Raw genomic sequence first — 19,194 nt, 5'->3', positions numbered from 1 at the left:
GAGGATGGCCTAAGTCCTTGGGCCCCTGCACCCACATTGGAGACCCAGGGGAAGCTCCCGGCTCCCGGCTCCTGGCTTCGAATTGGCGCAGCTCCGGCCGTTGCGGCCATCTGGGGAGTGACCCAGCGGATGGAAGACCTCTCTCTGTCTCTACCTCTCTCTGTAACTCTGTCTTTCAAATAAATAAAATAAATCTTAAAAAAGAAAAAAGAAGAAGGGAAGCTGTGGGGAGCAACCCGGACTAGACTGAGTTACTGGAATTAAGACTTATTCTATGCATCTGCTCTCCCACAATATGGCGCTGGGAGAGAAGAACACAGCTTCTACACAGGTGCCTCCAGTTCAGCCAATAAACTGTAGGACTCGCTCCTGATTGGAGGAGAGCAGTGTACTCGGCGTGTGGGCAGCCGAGTTGGGATTGGCGGAGGACTATAAAGGAGGAGAGAGACGGCATGCACCAGGAACATCTAAGGGGAACACCTGTGCAGCCCCCGAGAGAGCCGGCCGGCGGTGTGCCGCTCCCCTGCGGAAGTGGGGAATGTGGCAGGGGGAACTGCCCTTCCACGGAGGTGGAACGGACAGTAGCCAACCCGGGAAGAACCAGCAGCAAACCCGGGGAGGGCCGAGCAGACGAAAGAACAGCGCAGGGTCCTGTGTCGTTCCTCCGCGAAGAGGGGGAGCGACAGGAAGCTATATGGCAGATTGCACCTGCGCGCCTGACTTCACTCCCTCCTCAAACTCCAGTAGAGATGGTGTTTAACGCACAAACCTGCGAAGATGAGAACAAGGGAGGAGACAATGGCACAGCAATTGGAAGCTGGAAAACAGATGTGGGGAGGGGGCTGAAAAACGCACAGAAACCCAGGCAAACCATCCCTGGACGGGACGTGGGGAATGAGATCCAGCCCCCCTTCCCCACAGCTTCTCCCCATGGCTCCAGCACCTCCTTGATTGGAAGCGCGAGGGTATAACATTAGGAGGAGCTGGACGCTGTTTCTGCAAGACAGCTGTGACGTTCCTGGGTGGTTTCCCTGGTCCTGGCAGAGGAGTCAAGGTCCAGTCCCTGGAGTAGGTGTCGGGATGGAGGCCACAGCACAAGCGAAGGCAGGAGACCCACCCCAGCTCAGGCACAGCCAGGGAGACGCCTACCCCCAACCCTGTTTCACAACTTTGCTGTCATAAAGCTGGCAGCCATGGCTTTGCACCCTCGGCAGGAGATTGGGAAAAATCTTCTCAGAGGAAATCGGACCCTGCTGACAGGAGAAGGCGCTGGATTCATGATGCAGGAACAGGCAGGATTTTTAAGAAACATGAGAAACATGCCGTCCCTGGGAAGCAGCGCAAGATGCCCAAGTGCTTGGGCCCCTGCACCCCTGCGGGAGACTGGGAAGAAGCTCCTGGCTCCTGGTTTCGGATCGGCCTAGCTCCGGCCATGGTGGCCAGTTGGGGAGTGAACCGGCAGATAGAAGACCTCTCTCTCTCTCTCTCTCTCTCTCTCTCTCTCTCTGACTCTCTTTCTCTCTGTGTAACTCTGATTTTCAAATAAATAATTAAGTCTTAAAAAAAAAAAAAGAATGATACATCTTAAAAAAAAAAAAAAAAGAAAGAAGCCATCAAACACCACCAACAATAAACCTTTGGAATGAAAATCTCCAAGGCGGGGTGGGTTTGTAATGGATTAAGCTGCCACCGTGACACTGCATCCCAGATCAGAGGGCTGCTCCACTTCCCATCCAGCTCCCTGCTAATGTGCCCTGGAAAGCAGTGGAAGATGCCCAAGTGCTTGGGCTCCTGCCACGCATGTGGGAGACTCAGATGGAGTTCCAAATTCCTGACTTTGGCCTGGCACAGCCTGACCTTTGAGGCCATTTGGGGAGTACACAAGCGGATGGAAGATCTTTCTCTCTCTGTCTCTCCCTCTCTGTGTCACTCTGCTTTTCAAATAAATAAAGTAAATTTTAAAAAAGAAAAGAAAAGAGAAACTCCATAGAGAAGTTTTGGATGATAAATTTGAGAAAATCTTCCAGAGAGTAGAACACAGAAAAAAGCAGATCGCAAAGAGAAAGGAGAAAGATAACTAGGGGCCTGTCCAGGAAGTGCAACGTTTGAATAACGGCGCTTGCAGAGAAAGAGCGAGCACGGGAAACAGAGAGAAGTCATCAACTAAAAACTGAAGAACACTGGGGCTGCCGTTGTGGCGCAGTGGTTAGCTGCGGCCTGCAATCTCAGACAAGCCCCGTTTGAGTCCCAGCTGCTCCACTTCTGATCCAACGCCCTGCTAACGCACCTGGGAAAGAAGTGGAGGATGACCCAAGTGCTTGGGCCCTTGCCACTCACATGGGAGACCTGGATAGAGTTCCAGGCTCCTGACTTCGGCCTGGGCGCCATTGAGGCCATTCGAGGAGTAAACCAGCAGATGGAAGATTTCTTTTTCTCTAACTCTACCTTTCAAATAAAATAAATAAATTTTTAAAATATTTATTTATTTTATTTGAAAGGCAGAGTTACAGAGAGGCAGAGATCTCCCATCCGCTGGTTCACTCCCCAAATGAATGGAATGGCCGGAGCTGCGCCAATCTGAAGCCAGAAGCCAGGAACTTCTTCTGGGTCTCCCACGTAGGTACAGGGGCCCAAGAACTTGGGCCATCTTCTACTGCTTTCCCAGGCCACAGCTGAGAGCTGGATCAAAAGTGGAGCAGCCGGGACTCGAACCGGCGCCCATATGGGATGCCGGCACTGCAGGCAGCAGCTTTACCCACTATACCACAGTGCCGGCCCCAAATGATTTTTTTTTTTAAACTGAAGAACAGGGGCAGGTGTTGTGGTGCAGTGGGTCGAGCTGTTGCTTGGGATGCCAACATTCCATATTGGAGTGCCTGGCTGCTCCACTTCTGTCCCAGCTTCCTTGATAACTGCACCCTGGGAGGCAGCAGATGACAGTTCAAGTATTTGGGTTCCTGCCACCCAAGTGGGAGACTGGGATGGAGTTCCCAGCTCCTGACTTCAGCCTGGCCCATCCCTGGCTACTGTGGGCATTTGGGGAATGAACCAGTGGAAGGGAGATCTCTGGTTTTTGTTTTTTTTTGTTTGTTTGTTTTTTGTTTTTGTTTGTTTGTTTTTTATAGGAGGAAAACTCAACAGCAAAAAACCAAATAATCTTATTTTTCAAAAATGGGCAAAACAGGGTGGATGTTATGGTACAGTGGGTTAGCCTGCCACTGGATGCCTGCATCACACATGGAGTGCTCAGTTCCAGTCTTGGCTGCTCTGTGCTTCCAATCCAGCCTCCTGGTCATGTGTATTCTGTGAGGCAGTAGATGATAGCTCAAGTGCTAGCGTTCCTGCCACCCATGTGGGAGACTTGGATGGAGTTCTTGGCTCTTGGCTTTTGTATGGCACAGCCCTGGCTACTGCAGGTATTTGGGGAATAAATCAGTAGATGGAAGATCTTACTCTTTGTCTCCTTCTCTCTGTCACTCTTCCTTCCTTAGGCCAGGAGCTTCTTCTGGGTCTCCCACATGGGTATAGGGGCCCAAGTACTTGGGCCATCCTCTGTTGCTTTCCCAGGCATATTAGCAGGAAGCTGGATAGGAAGTGGAGCAGCCAGCCAGGACTTGAACCAGCACCCATGAGAGATGCTGGCATTGCAGGTAGAAGCTTAACCTACTGAGCCACAACTCTGTCCTCCCCTCTTTTTAAATATTTATTTGAAAGGCAGAGTGACAGAAAGAGGAGAGGAGGGAAAGAGAGTATTTTCCATCTGCTGGTTCACTCTCCCCAAATGGCTGCAATGACCAAGGGTGGGCCCGGATGAAGCCAGGAGCTGGAGCTCCACCCAGGTCTCCCCCATGGGTGGCAGGGGGTCTGCTGCTTTCCCAGGTCATTAGCAGGGAGCTAGATCTGAAGTGGAGTAGTCAGGATTTGAACTGATTTTATTTTTTATTTATTGTTTCACTCTGCCTTTCAAATAAATAAAAAAAAATTTAATGGGCATAAGACCTGAATAGACATTCTCAAAAGACATACAGACTTTAAACAGGTATATATTAAAAAATGCTCAATATCACTAAATATCAGGGAATTGCAAATCAAAATGACAGTGAGATATCCCAATGACTATTATCAAAGAAAAAGAAGAAAAAGGAAGGAAGAAAAGAAAAAGGGTGGGCACTTGGTGCAGTGGTTGACACTGCTTGGGTGCCTGTGTCCCCTGGCAGAGTTTCTAGGACCGAGTTCAGCCTCTGCTTCTGATCCAGCTTCCTGCCAATGTGCCAGGGAGGCAGCAGATAATGGCTCAAGTCCTCGGGTCCCTGTCACCCATGGGGGAGACCCAGACTGAGTGCTGGGCTCCTGGCTTCATCCTGGCCCAGCCCCAGCTGTTGTGGGCATTTGGGGAGTGAACCAGCAGATAGGAGATCTCTGTCTGTCTGCTCCTCTTTCTCTCTTTGTCTCTCAAATAAAAATAAATCATTTAAATATGTGATTTTTTTTTGACAGGCAGAGTGGACAGTGAGAGAGAGAGAGACAGAGAGAAAGGTCTTCCTTTACTGTTGGTTCACCCTGCAATGGCCGCTGTGGCCGGCGCACTGCGCTGATCCGAAGCCAGGAGCCAGGTGCTTCTCCTGGTCTCCCATGGGGTGCAGGGCCCAAGCACTTGGGCCATCCTCCACTGCCTTCCTGGGCCACAGCAGAGAGCTGGACTGGAAGAGGAGCAACCGGGACAGAATCCGGCCCCCCGACCAGGACTAGAACCTGGTGTGCCGGCGCCGCTAGGCAGAGGATTAATCTAGTGAGCCGCGGCGCCGGTCTAAATGTGTGATTTTTAAAAAAAGACAAAGGATTGACAAATGCTGGTGCGGATGAGAAGAAAGAATACATCTCCTGTACTGTTGGTAGGAATGTGAATTAGTACTGCATGTGGAACCAGTGTGGAGGTTCCTCAAAAAATCAAAACTAGATCCGCCATATGATCCGCTCCTCCACTGAACGCAACGGAGATGAGACACCTCTGCTGCCGATGCTTCTGTCCCGCTCTTCACAGGACACGGGACCGACCTGAGGCCGTCAGCAGAGGAATGGCTATAAAGAGACGGTGGGACATAAACACAATGAATACTATGCGGCCTCTAAAAAGAATCAAAGCCTGCCTGTCATTTGTGACAACGGGGATGGACCTGGAGGACCCTGTTACGTGACATAAGGCAGACACAGAGAGACAAACACTGCATGATATCACCACTGTGGGAAACCCGCAACAGTCGATCTCATGGAGGTAGGCAGCAGACGGCAATCCCCAGAGATGGGGCGAGGCGGTGATGAGGGCAGCTCAGTGGGACAAAGGGGCAGCCCGACAGGCGGACAGGAAGCAGGGTGTCACAGGGCTGGCACTGCGATGCCGCTTCCAGCCAGCTTCCTGCTAACGCGCACCCTGGAAGTCGGCTGAGGACGGCCTGAGTACTTGGGTTCCCTCTCTTTTTTTAAAAAAAGATTTATTTATTTATTTGAAAGGCAGAATTACACACACACACACACACACACACACACACACTGGCTCACTCCCCAGTTGGCCACAATGGCTGAAGCTGCGCCAATCTGGAGCCAGGAGCCAGGAGCTTCTTCCGGGTCTCCCACGAGGGTGCAGGGTCCCAAGCACTTGGGCCATCTTCTGCTTTCCCAGGCCATAACAGAGAGCTGGAACAGAAGTGGAGCAGCCAGGACTTGAACCGGCGCCCATATGGGATGCTGGCACTGCAGGTGGTGGCTTTACCCACTATGCCACAGCGCCAGCCCCTAGTACTTGGGTTCTTGACACCCACCCAGGAGGCCCAGATAGAGTTCCTGGCTCCTGGTTTTGGCCTGGCCCATCCCCAGCTATTGCAAGCATTTGAGGAATGAACTAGCGAATGCAAGATCTTTCTCTTGGTCATTTTGCCTTTGAAATAAATTTAAATAAAAATATTATTAAAATAGTAATGTAGTATCTATTTCAAAATAGCTAAAAGAGAGGAGTTTGAAGATCCTCACCACAAAAAATTGAGAAACATGTGCTCTGATATATATGTTAATTACCTCGACTTGATCATTGCACAGTGCAACACCACATTGTACTCCGGAAACATGGATATCAGGGGTCGACTAAAAATACAAACTTTTTTAAAAACCGCAGAACCCTTCCCCCCCCACACCAGAACAGGACAGGCATTTCCATGGGGAAGGGTGTCTCCTAGTGTTCAGTGTGAGGAATGGATACGGATCCCTAACAAGGCTGCTTCACAGAGCGGCAGAGGCGGGTGGGGGCACGGAGGAGATCCTGCAGCCCCCAGCATAGAAATGAGACCCCACTCAGAGCTCCAGGATCAGAATGAATAATGACACAGAAGGAAGAGAGCCTCCACCTTGGACAGTTGCACAGGGACAATAATTGCACTCACTCATGCCAGGCACCGCGCGAGGGTTTCTCGCATATTCTGATCCCAGGCACATCCGTGAGGGGAGGGCGGAATGAGGCTGCAGATGACTCCAGGGCTCCCAGCGGCCGCTCCTCACACACTGGAGTAGTGCTGTACCAGAACGCTGAGTCCATCACGACGCCGGCAGTCTCCAGGCACGCAGCGTGGGAGCGAGGTGAGCGGAACCCCTGACGAACCGATCCCAGGATAAGGGGTGCACGAAGAGGCCCCAGGGCCTCAGCCTCGTCCTGCACACTTCCGCGGGCCCCTGCGAGTGCTGACGACACAAAGGATGCCAAGGGCAGGAGAAGCCAGGCTGTAGTGAGGGCAGGAGAAGCCAGGCTGTAGTGAGGGCAGGAGAAGCCAGGCTGTAGTGAGGGCAGCTGCCGGGCTGCCCCACGCGCGATCAAGAGAAATCCCGAGTTGCTGTAGGAGCTGACGCTCCAGTAACTGTCTAGTTTACAAGTCACATAAGTTCCATCTGATTTTCTGTCACACACTCACACACACACACACACACACACACACACACACAACGTATAAGCATTGGATCCTCCAAAATCTGGATCTTTTCCTGTTCAGAAATCTGCTCACCAGGTACAAAGGGCCAACAGTGCAGGCGGAGCACCACAGAGGAGAGTTTCTCGGGTGGATAAGGGGAGGTGCTGGGTGCAGCAGATCACACAGCGCCTGGGCTCGAGTCTGGCTCTTCCACTTCTGGCTTCCTGCTAATGAGCACCCTGGAGACGGCCAAGTCCTTGGGGCTCTGCCGCCCCGGTGAAGACCCAGACTGAAATCCGGGCTCCTGGCCTCAGCCTGCTGCAGGCATCTGGGAGTGAACAGTGGACAGAAGCCTGCCCTCTGCTTGTCTCTTTATCAAATAAGATGATGATAATAAACATTAGGTGCAATGCGTGGAGTGTGATTGGCAGTCCAGGCCACGCACCTCCCCAGGGAGGACGCACCTGCCCAGCTGCAGCGAGCCGGCACAGCAGCAGCCTCCAACAGACCGCCTCTTCCAGGCTGGCCTCAGAGGCAGAGAGCCGCTCAGCCCCGACTGCATCCCTCCTGGGATGATTTTGGTGGCATGTGATAAAATACTTTTGTTTTTTTAAACAAAGAGGCTTATTTATTTAGCTTACAGTTCCAGAGACTCAAGAGCATGGCACAGGCATCAGCTTGGCTGGGGGGGGGGGGGGTCGTGGTGGAGGCAGCGCGATGGGGGGAGCCAGGACAGAGACCGTCACACTGGTGACAGCCAGCACTGACGAGACAGGAAGCCAGACTGATAACATTTGTAATAGTTGCAGGTTTACTTCTTTTTCTTCTTTTTTTTTGACAGGCAGAGTGGACAGTGAGAGAGAGAGACAGAGAGAAAGGTCTTCCTTTGCCGTTGGTTCACCCTCCAATGGCCACCGCAGCTGGCGCGCCGCGGCAGGCGTACCGCGCTGATCTGATGGCAGGAGCCAGGAGCCAGGAGCTTCTCCTGGTCTCCCATGGGGTGCAGGACCCAAGCACTTGGGCCATCCTTCACTGCACTCCCTGGCCACAGCAGAGAGCTGGCCTGGAAGAGGAGCAACCGGGACAGAATCCGGCGCCCCGACCGGGACTAGAACCTGGTGTGCCAGCGCTGCAAGGCAGAGGATTAGCCTAGTGAGCCGCGGCGCCGGTCGCAGGTTTACTTTTACTGATACTCAGAAAATAAAATACAATTCACACACTGAACCCATGACTTTGTGGCTGTTACTGCTCAGAACAAACGGCATGAGGTTGACGTGCAAGGGCTAAAATTTGGGGACTCCTGCTCAAGCCAAACTCATAAGCACCAGAAGTCCAGCATCCTTCCACACGCAACTCCTGCCTGCAATGAACGCCCTGCTCCACCCGCTACACAAGGCTCAGTCCCACTTAAATCTCCTCAAAGAGGGGCTTGGGGCGAACAGCCAGGCTTTAGAAATTCGATCCTTAGCTGGCTATGTGACTTTGGCTAAGTTCCCAGGCAGGGGCTGGCACTGTGGCAGGGTATTAACCTGCTGCCTACAAAACCCACGCGGTAAGAGCGCAGGTTGTGGTCCCAGCTGCTCCACTTCCGATCCAGCTCCCTGCTAACGTGCCTGGGAAAGCAGCGGAAGGTGGCCCAGGTGCTTGGCCCCTGCCATCCACGTGGGAGACCCGGGTGGAGCTCCAGGCTCCTGCCTTCTGCCTGGCCCAGCCCAGGCCACTGTGGCCCTTCGAGGAATGAACCGGCAGGTGCAAAAATCTCTGTAACTCTTTCAAATAAATAAAACTTTCCCAAAATGTTCCTAGATAAGTTTCATGAACCACGAATACGAGTTTTTTAAAAACTTGTTTTAATTTTTAAGACGTACTTGGGTGACAGAACACAAAGTTCCCATTACCCGGCTCAGCCCGCGCTGAACCTTACACACAGTAGGTGCTCAGGAGAAGCTGCCGGTGGTCGGAGGCCCCTCCTCAACCACGCCAGGCGACTGAGAGAGGAGGGAGGCGGCTGCTGCAGGTCCACAGCGGCGCCTCGGTGGCCCCGGGCGCTCAGGGCTCCCGGCGCGCCAGGCGAGCGCCGCCGCGGGCGGCCACCAGGTGGCGGTGCAGAGCCGCCGAGCTCCGCGCCACACCTGAGGCGGGAGGACGCTGCGCGCCGCGGGGCGGGGCCTCCCGGGCCGGCTCTCCGGCCGCCCTCAGGTCAGGTCACGGCACCCACAGCGAGCCAACCGCCGGGTCTGAGGGCGGACCTCGCCGAAGCTCATCTCCACCCCTGCCGCCAGCCTCCCGCTCACGAGACTCGCCCTCCGCCCACCACACCAGTCCCGGGGCCGCCCCCAGCTGTCCGCCAAGTCCCGCGCCGACCACCCGGCTCGCACCAGGCCAGCCCCGGACCCGAGCCCGCCACGCGCACGCCGAGCATCTCGTCCCACTCCCGACGGCGCCGCCCTGGGAGAGAGGACGTGGGGGAGGCGGGCGGAGCGGCGCGCGCACGTGCGGGGCGGGGCCGTGGGGCGGGGCCTCGGCGCGCGTGGGGTGACGGGAGGGGAACTATGCGGAAGTGGCGGGCCCGCGGGCCGCCTGAGGGCGGGGTGGCCGGGAGCGGTTTTGGGGAGCGCGGAGCTCGCGGGTTGCGGTGGGCCCGGTTTCGGTGCCCAAGCGCTAGACGGGCCCGAGGTGGGGGCGCGGAGCGGAGGCGGGGAGAACCCCGCTCGCCTGGAACCGGCCCGGAAATCGCGGGACTCGGCCTGGGGGCTCGATCCGGGGCCGCGGTTTCGGCGGAGGACTGCCGGCGTCGCGCCGGGCGCGGCCCCCAGGTGTCGGCGGGCTCGGGGCCGTCGCCCTTCGTACTCGGTGGTCCCTCGGAGCGCCTCCTTCCTCGTGGGCGTGACGACCGCGACTGGAGGGATCCCCCGTGCTCCCGCACCCCTGCCTCCCCTCAGCGCGGACGCTTGCGGGCGTCCCCGGGAGGCCACCGGGGCCGACTCTTCCTCCTGCAGGGGCCGGAGGACAGGGTGTGGTTGCTGACCCGGCAGCTGGCCGGAGCCCCAGGTGCGCGGGGAGTGGACAGGTGCGGTGCGTGGAATCCTTTGCTGCCCGGCGTGCTCTGCCACAGGCCTGATACACCAGGAAACTCCCTGCCTGTTTTTCCCTTACAACTTTGTTTATTGTTATTTACAAGTAATTCATGCATTTTAAAAGATTTACTTCTTTGAAACAAGGAAGAGTTGCGGGGGTGAGGGGGACGGTTCTCCCCTCCACCGGTTCACTCCCCAGTGGCCACAACAGCAGCACCGGACTGGCACTCACATGGGATGCCAACCTCACAGGCAGTGGTTTAACCCGCAGTGCGACAAGGCCAGCGCCATGCATCTTATTTTTTAAAATTAAGCCTCAAAGAAATACAGATTCAGGGGCCGGCGCTGTGGTGCAGTGGGTTAACGCCCTGGCCTGAGCGCCGGCATCCCATATGGGCGCCGGTTCAAGACCCGGCTGCTCCACTTCCGATCCAGCTCTCTGCTAAGGCCTGGGAAAGCAGTGGAAGATGGCCCAAGTCCTTGGGCCCCTGCACCCATGTGGGAGACCTGGAAGAAGCTCCTGGCTCCTGCCTTCGAATGACACAGCTCTGGCTGTTGTGGCCATCTGGGGAGTGAACCAGAGGATGGAAGACCTCTCTCTCTCTTTCTCTGCCTTTCCTCTCTCTGTGTAACTCTGACTTTCAAATAAATAAATAAATATTTTTAAAAAAAAAAAAGAAAGATTTAGGGGCTGGCACTGTGGCGTAGTGGGAAAAGTCACCGACTGCAGTGCCGGCATCCCATGTGGACTCTGGTTTGAGTCCCGGCTGCTCCACTTCTGATCCAGCTCTCTGCTATGGCCTGGGAAAGCTGTAGAAGATGGCCCAAGTCCTTGGGACCCTGCACCCGCATGGAAGACCCAGAGGAAGCTCCGGGCTCCTGACTTCCAATCTGCGTAGCTCTGGCTGTTGTGACCATCTGGGGAGTGAACCAGCGGATAGAAGACCTCTCTCTGTGTCTCTGCCTCTGCCTCTCTGTAACTCTGCCTTTCAAATAAATAAATATTTTTTTTAAATCTTAAATATAGATTTAAAAAAAGAAAAATCCTCATTTTCACTGCTGACATAGCCATGATATTGAGTATCTTTCAAACCCTTTTTGTGTTGACATACGTAAGAGAATTTATAAATATGTATTTATATATATTAGTGTATATATACTCATATATACTAGTACAAAAGGATCATACTACACAGATTGTTTTGTAACTTGCTATTCTCATTCTGTGTTTACTGCGGAGTTTTTTTTATGTCACAATACGAGGATACCTCAAAAGGTCATGGAAAATGGAATTAAAAGGTGTATTTTGGTGCAAAATTTGAAGTCTGTGTATAGTGATTTTTCATAATACTCATTTATTTTAAAAATTTATTTGAAATGCAGAGTTATATATATAGAGAGAGAGAGGGAGAGAGAGAGAAATAGAGATTGTCCATCCACTGGTTCACTCCCCCAAACCAGGGCTGAGTCAGGCCAGAGCCAGGAGCTTTATCCAGTTCCCAACATGGGTGCAGGGGCCCAAATACTTGGACCATCTCTGTTTTCCCTAGCACGTTAGCAGAGAGCTGGATTGAAAGTGGAGGAGCCGGGACTAGAACCGGCATCCATATAGGATGCTGGCGCTGCAGGCCAGGGCTTTAACCTGCTATGCCACAGTACTGGCCCCCATAATATCTATTCTTTTTTCTTTCTTTATTTATTTATTTTACAGGCAGAGTGGACAGTGAGAGACAGAGAGAGAGAGAAAGGTCTTCCTTTGCCGTTGGTTCACCCTCCAATGGCCGCCGTGGCCAGCGCACCGCGCTGATCCAAAGGCAGGAGCCAGGTGCTTCTGGTCTCCCATGGGGTGCAGGGCCCAAGCACCTGGGCCATCCTCCACTGCACTCCCTGGCCACAGCAGAGGGCTGGCCTGGAAGAGGGGCAACCGGGACAGAATCTGGCGCCCTGACCGGGACTAGAACCCGGTGTGCTGGCGCCGCAAGGCGGAGGATTAGCCTAGTGAGCTGCGGCGCTGGCCCATAATACCTATTCTTTGATGATTCTTTTTGAGAGCTTCTCACAGATATGCTTCATTATTTTTAATGAGTTCATAATATTCCAGAATGTGGATACCCACAGTTTATTGAGTCCTCTTTAGTTTATGCCTATGTATTTGATAATCTTTATGGTGTTTATTTATTTATTTGAAAGTCAGAGTTAAAGAGAGAGAGAGAGAGAGGTCTTCCATCCTCTGATTCACTCCCCAGATGGCTGCAATGGCTGGATCTGCGCCGATCCGAAGCCAGGAGCTGGGAGCTTCCTCTGGGTCTCCCACACTGGCACAGGGACCCAAGCATTTGGGCCATCCTCTACTGTTTTCCCAGGCCATAGTAGAGAGCTGGATTGGAAGTGGAGCAGCCGGGACTCAAACCAACGCCTACATGGGATGCCGGCACTGCAGGCAGCAGCCTTATTCACTGCACCACAGCGCTGGCCCCGATGGTGTTTTATTTTTTAAAAACACATGTTTCAAAAGAGAGAGATTTTTCTATCCTCTGGTTCATTCCCCAAATGCCTGCAGCAGCCAGGTCTGGGCCAGGCCGAAGCCAACAACCCAGATGTCCATCCAGGCCTTCCATGTGGGTGGCAGGGCCCAAGCACTTGAGCCATCTGCTGCTGCCTTGCAGAATGCATTAGAAGGAAGCTGGATCAGAAGCTGAGTAGCCAGACCTGGGTCAGGCACTCTGATATGGGATGTTACATCCCAAGTGGTAGTGTAACCCATTGTGCAATAATGCCTGCCCCAGCTACTTTTATTTTAAATTACAAATAAGTGTTCAGTGTAAAATATTTGTAATAAAATATTTTTTAAAATATTTGAGGGGTAGAGTTACAGAGAAAGGGAGAGACAGAAAAGTCTTCCATCAGTTGGTTCACTCCCCAAGTGGCCACAGCAGATGGAGCTGGGCCTATCTGAAGCCAGGAGCCAGGAGCTTCTTCCAGGTCTCCCACATGGTTGCAGGGGCCCAAGCACTTGAGCCATCTTCTACTGCTTTCCCAGGCCTTAGCAGAGAGCTGGATCAGAAGAGGAGCAGCTGGGACATGAACTGGCACCCATATGGGATGCTGGCACTGAGGCGGAGGCTTAGCCTACTATGCTACAGCACCAGCCCCTATATAAATATTAACAAAGGCAAAAATACATTACTGATAAAGTTCACCGAATTCCTACCAGCTCAAGATAACTTTTTTGTCACTACACGCCACAGATGGCTTCCTATATACTAGCCACCATGCAGAGTGATTCATGGAACAGCAGTCAGAGGTGAGAGAGACTTCTCCAGCGAGGCTTGCCCAAGGTGACACAACTGGAAAGAGTGGCAGAGCCAGGAACCAGGCCCAGCTTTATCTGATTCCAAAGTTCTGCTGGCCGTTAACATGCTGGTGGATTTCCTTCTAATCTTTTTTTTCCTCTGCCACAGGAAGAAATGTTTACATGTAAATATTCCTGGATTTTCCTCCTTCCTCCCAGCCCGGGTTCTAAGGAGTCTTTGTGAAGAAGGCAGAGGGGACAGATGGACCTCAGCAGAAGCATGCAGAGCCTTGGGGGTCTCCTGAGAGCAGGGAAGGTCTGGGCGGGGCCTGGGGGAAAGAAGGACAGAAAGGGACAGTTGGGGCATTAGTGGTTTACCGTGAATTTGGGAGGATTGTGGAAGGACATCTTGGGGCCGGTGCTGTGGCGTAGCAGGTAAGGGTGCTGCCTGCAGTGCCGGCGTCCTGTATGGGTGCTGGTTCTAGTTCCGGCTGCTCCACTTCCTATCCAGCTCTTGCTAATGCACCTGGGAAAGCAGTGGAGGATGGCCCAAGTACTTGGGCCCCTGCACCCACATGGGAGACCTGGGTGAAGCTCCTGGCTCCTGGCTTCAGCCTGGCTCATCCCTCACTGTTGTGGCCATTTGGGGAGTGAACCAGCCGATGGAAGATTTGTCTCTGTCTCTCCTTTCTGTAACTCTGCCTTTCAAATAAATAATTTTTTTTTTTTTAAAGAAAGAACGTCTTGCCATAGGATGGGCCGTGTAACCTCTGCAGAGCTCGGCTTCCTGTTGGTGCTTTAGGAGTTGGATCAGGTTCTTTTAGGTGACGAGGGAGAAAAGACTGCTTTATTCGGGCTCTTGTACACTTTGTGCATTTTTTCTTTTATGGAAATAAACTAGGCTTCCTGCCCTTGTTTGCTCTGTGGCCCCCACCTAGAATGCTCCACCTCTTTCACCCATCTCTCCTGGTCCCCACCCTTTATTCTGGAGGTCCACCCCCTGCCCCTCCTTCGTTTGCCTCCAGCTCTTCTCTAGTTCCTCGTGATAGCCAGGTCAGGATAGGTGGCGGCCCTCCTCCTTCGCGCACTGGGGAGCTGGTAGGACATACCAAGCAAGAAGTCTCTGCCACTGGTAAACCTTTGACTAAGAAACTGGTCTGGTTCGTTGGATCATTTACAACTACCTCGTGGCCAGGCTGGCTGTTGTTTCCCCCTTTACTTGGGCTCTAAGAAGCTCAGAGCTTTTCTATTTCTTGGTCTGTATGCTCTCTCCCAATTTTATTACCTTTAGCCTTAAAAGTCCTTTTATTTGGGGTAGGTGTTTAGCACAGCAGTTAAGACTCCACTTGGGGAGCTGGCATTGTGGGATAGTAGGTAAAATTGCCTGCATCACCAGCATTCTGATCCAGCCCCCTGCTAATGGCCTGGGAAAGCAGTGGAAGGTCGCCCAAGTATTAGGACACCTGCCACCCACATGGGAGACCCGGATGAAGCTCCTGGCTTCGGCCTGGCTCAGCCCCGGCTGTTGCAGCCATCTGGGGAGTGAAACAGTGGAGGGAAGAACTTTCTGTCTTCTAACTCTTTGAAATAAATAAATAAATCTTTAAAATGCTTAAATAAAAAGTGTGGGGACCAACTCAGACTAGACTTAAGTTACTGGAATTAAGACTTATTCTGGCCGGCGCCGCGGCTCACTAGGCTAATCCTCCGCCTAGCGGCGCCGGCACACCGGGTTCTAGTCCCGGTCGGGGCGCCGGATTCTGTCCCGGTTGCCCCTCTTCCAGGCCAGCCCTCTGCTGTGGCCAGGGAGTGCAGTGGAGGATGGCCCAGGTGCTTGGGCCCTGCACCCCATGGGAGACCAGGAAAAGCACCTGGCTCCTGGCTCCTGCCATCGGGTCAGCGTGGTGCGCTGGCTGCAGCGCGCCAGCCGCGGCGGCCATTGGAGGGTGAACCAACGGCAAAGGAAGACCTTTCTCTCTGTCTCTCTCTCTCACTGTCCACTCTGCCTGTAAAAAAAAAAAAAAAAAAAAAAAAAAAAAAAAAAAGACTTATTCTATGCATCTGCTCTCCCACAATATGGCGCTGGGAGAGGAGTAAACAGCTTCTACACAGCTGCCTCTTGCCAACTTGACAAGCTGCAGGAGCTGCTCCTGATTGGAGGAGAGCAGCGTACTCGGCGTGTGGGTAGCAGAGTTGGGATTGGCGGAAGAGGACTATAAAGGAGGAGAGAGACAACATGCACCAAGGAACATCTATCTGAAGGAACACCTGTGCAGCCCCCTAGAGAGCCGGCCAGCGGTGTGCCGCTCCCCCGCGGAAGTGGGGAAAGTGGCTAGGGGGAACCGCCCTTCCACGGAGGTGGAAGGGTCGGTAGCCAACCCGGGAAGAACCAGCAGCAAACCCGGGAAGGGCCGAGCAGACAAAAGAACAGCGCAGGGTCCTGTGTTGTTCCTCCGCGAAGAGGGGGAGCGACATAATGGTGCCGTGACTCGGATAAGAAAACCTAGGAGGGAAGAAACAGGAAGAAGTGGGAAAATACCGGAGAGAGAGACTAGCAAAGAGCCTAGGGAAAAGCCGGACGGAAAAGGTGCCGGAAGAAGCTTTTGAAAGCCTAGGCATAGACTTGGATACGGACTGTGGGAAAGAAGTTAGGATTTAAAGTGAAAGCAAGAAGAAACTTAGACTCAGATACGGACTGCAGGTTGAAAGTGAAAGTGAAACCTAGAAGAAACTTGGACACGGACTGTGGGGAGAAGCCAGGAAAAGTGAGGGAGGAATATTGTTGGAAGAAAAGTTAGGAAACATACCGGGTAGAGAAAAATGTTAGGGAGGATGAAGCCGCAGGGGCAGGCTGAGGCGGAGACGTAAGCCAGCTTGGGATTCTTCAAGTCAGCCCGGGGAGCAAAAGGCGAAAAGCTAAAACTAGAGGCGGACGCGTAAGCCAGGTTGGAATCCGTCAGATTAGCCCGGGGAGCAAAAGACGGGAAGCCAAACCGAAAGGCGCAGACGTGAGCTAGGTTGAATTTCTCCAGGTTAGCCCGGGGAACTTAGACTGAATACCGGTGGCGGAAACGTGAGCTAGGCTGTGTGATTCGCGGAAGCTGCCGCGCGCAGAGAGAGCGCACGGGACACGAATGGGGAGAGCACATGGGGCGCGAATAGAAGCCGGTAAGCCGCGCAGAGCCGGGAAGCCGCCGCAGGGCAGGCGCCGGGAAGCGGCGCAGAGCCGGGAAGCAGCCTCGGGGCGGGCACTGGGAAGCCGCAGGGATAAGAGAAACAGAAGTTTAGAAGTAAAATGAGAGAAATAGGAATGCTGGCAGATAGAAGTAAAATAGGAGAAATAGGAATGCCCGGAGATAGAGAAATAGAGAAAAATAAAGCCTCCCCACAACACGGCAATGAGAGAGCTTGGATTCGGTCTGCCTGATGAGTGAGGCGATAAGCACCAGCAGGCAGCTCGACCAGAGTATGAGCTGCAGGTCACCGAAGATAGGCACGAATCAACACCAATAAGTCTCCCCACAATACGGCAATGAGAAGGCTTGGATTCGGTTTGCCTGATTGGTAGGGCTTGTAAGCACCTGCAGGCAGTTCTAGCAGAGCAGAGCATGCGCTTCAGGGCACCGAACACAGGCACGCATCAGCGCCTAAAAACCTCCTCACAACATGGTGAAGAGAGGACCTGGATTCGGTTTGCCTGATTGGTAGGGCTTGTAAGCACCTGTGGGCAACTCCAGCAAGTAGAGCAGAGTGTGTGCTGCGGGGCACCGAAGACAGGCACGTATCAACGCCAAAAAATAAAAAGAAAGGGGGATCTGTGGGGAGCAACTCAGACTAGACTTAAGTTACTGGAATTAAGACTTATTCTATGCATCTGCTCTCCCACAGTATGGCGCTGGGAGAGGAGTAAACAGCTTCTACACAGCTGCCTCTCGCCAACTTGACAAGCTGCAGGACCTGCTCCTGATTGGAGGAGAGCAGCGTACTCGGCGTGTGGGTAGCAGAGTTGGGATTGGCGGAAGAGGACTATAAAGGAGGAGAGAGACAACATGCACCAGGAACATCTATCTGAAGGAACACCTGTGCAGCCCCCTAGAGAGCCGGCCAGCAGTGTGTCGCTCCCCCGCGGAAGTGGGGAAAAGTGGCAGGGGGAACCGCCCTTCCACGGAGGTGGAAGGGACGGTAGCCAACCCGGGAAGAACCAGCAGCAAACCCGGGAAGGGCCGAGCAGACGAAAGAACAGCGCAGGGTCCTGTGTCGTTCCTCCACGAAGAAGGGGAGCGACATAATGGTGCTGTGACTTGGATATGAAGCCTAGGCAGGGTTTAGTGTCGTTCCTCCATGAAGAGGGGGAGCGACAAAAAAGGACTCCACTTGGGTCGCCCACATGACATGTTGGAGAGCCAGTTGGAGTCCCAACCACTCTGCTTCTGATCCAGCTCATTGCTAAGGAGCCTGGGACAACAGCAGAAGATGGCACAAGTACTTGGGCCCCTATCACTCATGTGGGAGTCCAGGATAGAGTTTCAGGCTCCTGGCTTTGGCCTGGCTCAGCACTGACTGCTGTACGCATTTGAGGAGTGAACCGGTAGATGGATATCTCTCTTGTTTTAATCTCTCTCTCTCTCTCTCTCTCTGTTTTGCAAATAAAATTAAAACAAATATATAATTAATTTAGGAAAACAAAAAAGGAAAAGGCCAGCTTAGCAGTGCAATGGAGCAGAGACCTTAGACAGAGCCCCAAGTCCATCACTGATGCTGTGTGGCTGTGGGCAGTTCTTCCGCACCTTGGTTTCCTTGGGGCTCCTGATCCCCACCTTCTCAGACATTTTATTTTATTTTTACAAGATGTATTTATTTATTTGAAAGAGTCACACACAGAGAGGAGAGGCAGAGAGAGAGAGATCTTCCGTCCAATGGTTCACTCCCCAGATGGCCGCAATGGCCGGAGCTGCGCCGATCTGAAGCCAGGAGCCAGGAGCTTCTTCCGGGTCTCCCACGTGGGTGCAGGGGCCCAAGCACTTGGGCCATCTTCTGCTTTCCCAGGTCACAGCAGAGAGCTGGATTGGAAGAGGAGCAGCCGGGACTAGAACCGGTGCCCGTATGGGATGCTTCAGGACAGAGCTTTAACCCGCTGCACCGCAGCACCGGCCCTGTCAGAAATTTTTTATAATCATACCCAGGCCTAGAGAAGGCAATTCCTTGTATGGGAAGAAAAAGTGAGGCGACTGTGGAATATTTAGAGAACGGAGATAAACACGTGTACGTGTCCTGTGGAAGGCAGCTGCCCCACACCTGGCGTATACACGGGTGCTGCCCAAAGTTTATGGAAAATGGAATTAAGCTTAGTGCAGTATGAAATCCATGCATCCTTGCATACCATGTGTGTGTGTGTTTTTTTTTTAAAGATTTATTTATTTATTTGAAAGAGTTACACACACAGAGAGAGAGAATGGTCTCCCATCTGATGGTTTACTCCCCAATTGGCCGCAACGGCCGCGGCCGGAGCTGCACTGATCCAAAACCAGGAGCCAGGAGCTTCTTCTGGGTCTCCCATGCGGGTGCAGGGGCCCAAGCACTTGGGCCATCTTCTACTGCTTTCCCAGGCCATAGCAGAGAGCTGGATTAAAAGTGGAGCAGCCAGGTCTCGAAATGACCACTCATATGGGATGCTGGTGCTTCAGGCCAAGGCACTAACCCGCTGAGGCACAGCGCCGGCCCCCTACTATGTGTTTCTTTTGAAAATAAATTTATTTATTTGAGAGGCAGAGATACACAGTGAATACTCTCCCATTCATTGGTTCACTCCTGAAATGCCCGGGACAGCCCGGGCTGAGCTGGGGCCTAAGAGGAACTCCATCAGGTCTCCCACAAG

General features: G+C 53.1%; 2 long non-coding RNA genes across 3 annotated transcripts; both read left to right on the top strand.

The window, feature by feature from the left end:
- The first annotated feature begins 6,440 nt into the window (after positions 1 to 6,440).
- LOC149125783 (uncharacterized) lies at positions 6,441 to 8,174 on the top strand. The gene is made up of 2 exons (XR_016211211.1): positions 6,441 to 6,624; positions 7,792 to 8,174. It is a non-coding gene; the product is annotated as an uncharacterized LOC149125783 (long non-coding RNA).
- Positions 8,175 to 9,506: 1,332 nt separating this feature from the next.
- Positions 9,507 to 11,344, top strand: LOC138850707 (uncharacterized). Of its 2 annotated transcripts, none has more exons than XR_011390829.1 (2): positions 9,507 to 10,020; positions 10,815 to 11,344. It is a non-coding gene; the product is annotated as an uncharacterized LOC138850707 (long non-coding RNA). The 2 variants fall into 2 exon arrangements; XR_011390828.1 differs by having other exon boundaries at positions 9,529 to 10,001; positions 10,815 to 11,071.
- The last annotated feature ends 7,850 nt before the right edge of the window (positions 11,345 to 19,194 follow it).

The sequence above is a fragment of the Oryctolagus cuniculus genome, chromosome 7 (assembly GCF_051225735.1).
Source record: "Oryctolagus cuniculus isolate XC-2025 breed Fujian yellow rabbit chromosome 7, ASM5122573v1, whole genome shotgun sequence".
Lineage (NCBI taxonomy): Eukaryota > Metazoa > Chordata > Mammalia > Lagomorpha > Leporidae > Oryctolagus > Oryctolagus cuniculus.
The sequence above is the reverse complement of the archived record's forward strand: the minus strand, read 5'-3'. Positions and strand labels throughout refer to the sequence as shown.